Below are 5,723 nucleotides of genomic sequence, written 5' to 3' on the forward strand. Positions count from 1 at the left end.
AACCATTCCAGCCGCACCACCGTCCTAATGACATGCCATGCCATCCACATCTCTACGCCAAAGGCATGCCAACCATGCCAGCCGCACCACCGTGCCAATAGCATGCCATGCCAGCCACATCTCCGCGCCAAAGGCATGCCAGCCGCACCACTGTGCCAATGGCTTCCATGCCAGCCACATCTCCGTTCCAAAGGAATGCCAACCATGCCAGCCGCACCATAGTGCCAATGGCATGCCATGCCAGCAACACCTCCACACCAAAGCCATGCCGACCATGCCTCCATGCCGCTCTCTGCCAAACAAAGGGTTGCAACAATCAACGACCACCCTTCCTTCTAAGATGCAAATATCAGCCGTCCAAGTTCGCCACCAAACGCGTGGCAACTTTTGGCCCAATGCCAAGCCCTACTTTTGGCCGTGACTATGCCAAAACCCTAATTTTGGTCGCGCCTAAAACTATGCCAAAATCCTAGCTTGGACGCGCCTAAACCACGCCAAAGCCATGTCGTTCATGCCTCTATGCCGTTGGCTTCTAAACGAAGGGTTGCAACAATCAACTGCCACCCTTCCTTTTGAGATGCAAATCTCAGCCGTCCAAGTTCGCCACCAAATGCGTGGAAACTTTTGGCCCAACGTCAAGCCCTCATTTTGGCCGCGCCTAAACTATGCTAAAACCCTAATTTTGGCCCCGCCTAAAACTATGCCCGAATCCTAGCTTGGCCGCGCCTAAACCACGCCAAAGCCATGTCGCTGGCTGCCAAACGAAGGGTTGTAACAATCAAAGACTATCCTTCCTCCTGAGATGCAGATCTCAGCCGTACAAACTTGCCACCAAACGACTTGTGGCAATCTCTTGGCTACGGTGCCAACTCTTGGACACGGTGCCAAAACCCTAATTTGGCCACGCCAAATCCATGCCAGTCATGCATCCATGCCACTGACTTCCAAACAGAAGGTTGCAACAATCAATGGTTATCCTTCCTCCTGAGATGCAGATCTCATCCTATAAACTTTCCACCAAACGACTTGTGGCAATCTCTTGGCTACGGTGCCAACTCTTGGCCACGGTGCCAAAGCCCTAATTTGGCCACGCCAAAGCCATGTCGTCCATGCCTCCATGCCGCTGGCTGCTAAACGGAAAGTTTAAATAATCAATGGCTATCATTCCTCTTGAGATGCAGATCTCATCCGTACAAACTTTCCACCAAACGACTTGTGGCAACCTTTAGCAACGCTGCCAACTCTTTGGCCACAACACATACTTAGCTATGCCAATTCTTTGGTCACGTCACCAAACCCTAATTATCCACGCCAAGAGCATGCACAAGCCATGCCAGCACCGTGGCCACGCCACTGGCTACCAACGGAAGGTAACCACAATCAACGGTTAACCTTCCTCTCAAGATGCAAAATCTTGGCCGTCGAAGGTCACCACCGAACCGACAATCCTCTCAATCTTAACTTTCCAAAAAATAGCAACATGTTACACGTTTTCCATGAAAACACTCGAGACATCAAAACATGTCACAAACTAGGGGATGCTCATCAGGGTATTGGTCTGGCGGTTTACAGCGTGCGGCGTACACTACGCCCGTTACAAGAAAGTGTCATAAGAATGAGGCGGTTAGTAAATACAAGGAGTAATGGTGAAACGTTTCCTTCATTATGGAAACATCAATTCCAGGCATTACCCGTTTATCGATTTCTTCAATTTAGTCAACCGTTTCCACTTCTTACGAGACCAGGGTACGTTTCTTGCGACTTGTATAAATAAGTCTCACATATTTCCACCAAACACAAGTTTTTGGTCAGGAGAATACAACACTCAGTAATCACTTGTTAGCTTTCCCATCTGTTAGCTTTCCACTTTCTGATACAAGTCGTCAAACAACTATTCTTCCCGAACCAACTATTCTGATCTCAACACTCTCTTCGCTTCCCTTCCTAGACCAACCCTTCTTCTTCACTTTGTGATCGAAGCAAGTCTGGAAGGGCAATTTCTTGGTTTAGGACGGATTTGTACAGATTGATCTCTCGAATCAAAGTACTCCCTTGCAGTACATTGTTTAAGGTTTAGACTCGTTTCTCACCCACACACTCGAAATTACCAAAATCAGCAGAAACTATTTTCACCTTCAAACAATTGGCGACCACAGTGGGAGATCAATCTCTTGATTGCAATATCGATTTCCAATTTCCAGTTTCACCTTTCAATTCCAATCTCAAGATGGTAGAAGCAAACAATCCGCTCGGGAATCAATGTCTCAGTTATCAGTTATCACACGACGAGGAGTGACTGGGGACTTATCGCGGTCAGGACGGCGTCACCCATAAAATTACAGCGGACATGCCTATGGCTAGGGTTTGCACCAAGATGGAAGAACAAGCTAAAGGAGAACCGCTGGAATACGTACCTGGAGTATGCTCGTTGTGTTGATACTAACTCCAAGACGAGGGAATAAAACTGATGATACGGGATAAAGAAGATGGGTAGCGCCTTTTCATAGGCATGATGTTTTTGGAGCTCGAATGGAGGAAGGTTTCCTATTTTTGGTTACACATGGGAAGAGGCAATCGGGCCCGCTAGCAACGCTCCATGGAGCCAACAGGCCGTGTCCAAGCTAGTGCCAAGATACCTCCAGCACCATCTCCACGCTTCAGCCGGCACCATCTCAGCATCCTAGTTGGCGCCATCTCCGCGTCCCCTCCACTCCTAGCCAGCGCCAGCAGCTTGCATCCTTCCAGAGCTAACAACTTGCATCTTTCCAGTGCCAGCAGCTTGCATCCTTTCCAGCGCTAACATCTTGCACCCTTCCAGCACCATATTTTCGCTCCACAGCCATTGAACTATTGTATATTGTATATATCTATCCCTTTTTGTTGGCATTTAACTCATCTTTTGTGCAGTAATTATACATTTTATCCCATATTCTGTATTTTCATTGTTTTCAAGAATAAATATTTTTCTTACTTAATTTTGCATTTTTAGGTAATAAATAAAGTCTGGATGAATTGCGGAGCGGAATAGAGCAGAAAAGTAGTGAAAAGCCGGGAGGAATTACGCAAGGAAGCCGCAAAGAATGGAGCGCACGTCCAAAAAGCTGGAAATGGGCTCAAGAAGGAAGAATTGTTCTTAAAGAAGATATGGGCTTGGCATACCCAAGGCCCAAAACCCTTACCCAAACCCATTTTCTATAACCAAAACCGCCTCCATTCTCAGCCGTCGGATTGGATCCATCTCATCATCTGATGGTCGCTCCTTCATCGCGCATCAAAATCTGAAGCTCCTATCAAACACCATAGGGCCTAAATTCCAAGCCTTCAGATTAGATTGTAGTTGAATCCAACGATCGCTTCTTTGCCTGCGCATCAAACCCAGATACTTCCGCTTAACACTACAACACCTAACTCCATCTGGCGCCGTTAGTTTCGTTGTATATCTGCATCCAACGGTCGCTGCCAGCATCTTCACTTTTATCCGTTAGATCAATCTTCATATCCACACCCCACGGCTAAGCATAGCAAGACATCGAAATCTGATGAGCCCGCCTCACACTAGAACAACCTAACCCTATACTACCCAACCAAACAGACCTTCTCCCAAAACCATCGACTTCACCTCCCCCATCCCTCTCTGCAACTTCACCACCTTCTTCACCTGCCGCACCACCACCACCACCAGCTCAATACGATCTCTCAAATCACTCAACAACCCTATCCCACATCATTACTTCCCCTTTCACCAACTCTATGTCCTCCTAATCACTCAATTTCACGCCTCTCCCATGTCAGGAACCCTAGAGGTGAAATTGACAAATTAGGTGAAATAGAGTTGCAATTGGAGGCGTGGATAACATCAGGAGAACAATTAGAGGTGTGGGTCGAAGTCAGAAGCAATCATCAGTGATTAGGTAAAACTAATTCCAATTTTTCACCAAACCCTAATTTACTGTTTTGGGGTTTTTTTTTTTAAAGTGTAATTGGGTATAAATATGGGTTGTGGGTGTTGTTGTAAAACTTATGCTGGACTACCCAGTGTCCAGAACTTTGTTCTGTTAATGTTCAATTTCAGTTTCAAATCAATTCCTGTTAATGTGTGTTGTTTATGTTTAAATGTTCATGTATTGTTCTGTTGCCATCTATCTTGTTTGTTTTGTCTGATGTTTAGGATATTTGATCTCATGCAATGTTTTAATTATGTTTAATTTTAATGTCATGTTAGTGCCATGTTAGTTCACTGTAAATGTTTAATGTTATGTTTAGTTCACTGATAGGTTTAATGCACTGTCAAGAAGTGGAATGCTAGGTTAGAGCTTTGAAGCATTGGATTGATTGAGCATTGGGGAGAAACTAGTGCTCACTAGTGACAGTGAGCAAACTAGTTCTCTTCCCACTCTAATAGTATGCCTAGGCTCACCATTTCACCTTCACCATTTCACCTTCACTGTTATGTGCTTCCCATGTTATGTTATTGTGTTTAAATTCATGTTTTGTTCACTGTTAGTGGTAGAAGTCTAGCTTTGAGGCACTGTGTTGATTGAGCAGTGGGGAGAAACTAGTGCTCACTAGTGACTGTGAGCAAACTAGTTCTCTTCCCACTCTAGTAGTATGCCTAGGATCTCTTGTTTTGTCACCACTGTTAGCTTCTCATCTCCCCTGCCCTTGGCTTAGGCCTTGGTTTACTTCCTTTGTTCTCTGCTTGTAGTTGCAGTGTTCTGTCACCTTCTCATAATGCTTTTGTGCTGTTGTTTTTGCCATGTGTTGCTTCCATTGTAAATTTTCTCCATTGTCGTTGACTTAGGCTAATTGCCTCTGTAATATTGCCCCACTGTTTTCTTCCCCTTGCCTTGCTCTGCTGCCTTGTCTCCCCCTGCTGCTGTTTTCTCCTTGCCTTGCAACTTCTGCTGTTGTTGCTTTCTTTCCCCTGCTGTGCAGTACTGCTGCTGCTGTTTTCCTTCCTCTTTGCACTGCTGCTGCTCTCCCTTTCTCTGCTGAGCATCTGCTGCTGTGCACTGCTTCCCTTGCTGCCCTGCTGCAACTGAGCTTGGCTCACAGCAATCCAAAAGCCCAAGCTCAGTTCTCAGTTCAAGACCAAGCCCAGGTTTGAACCAAAAGTTGAAGCCCACTGTCCATTGTTTGTACAAACTGAAGCCCAGTTCGTTAAGGCTCAAAGCCCAATTCAGTCAACTGTGGGCTTAATCCAAAAGTCTGAACTCAATTAAAGGCCCAATCCAATTCAGGTTTAAGGCAAAAGCCCAAATTCAAAACCAAAGCCTAGTTCACTACCAAGCCCAGTTCACAAGTGAGCTGTTAAGCCCAGTCCACAGTTCTATCCAAAAGCCTAGTGTACTGATAGGCTAAAGCTAAAGCCCAGTTCATTCCCAAAGAACTCAAAGGCCCAAAGCACAATCATAACCCATTGGTTACCAAAATCCATTGGTACCCAAAGCCCAACAATAGTAACTAGAACCCAAAATAGCTAAACACTCCAAAACACACCCAGTCTCTGTGGATCGACCCGTACTTGCACGAGCTACAACCGACGACCGTGCACTTGCGGTATTACTGTAGGCCCGCCTTTTTATTGCGCTGAATTTATACACCTCCCCGGGCCCACCAGCCATCCAAAGTCCAGCGCCATCTTCTCCGCTCCACAACCAGCCAAAACAGCGCCATCCTCACCCTTCGAAACAACACCATGGATCCAACACTCCGTGATCAAA

The sequence above is a fragment of the Papaver somniferum genome, chromosome 11 (assembly GCF_003573695.1).
Source record: "Papaver somniferum cultivar HN1 chromosome 11, ASM357369v1, whole genome shotgun sequence".
Classification (NCBI taxonomy): Eukaryota; Viridiplantae; Streptophyta; class Magnoliopsida; order Ranunculales; family Papaveraceae; genus Papaver; species Papaver somniferum.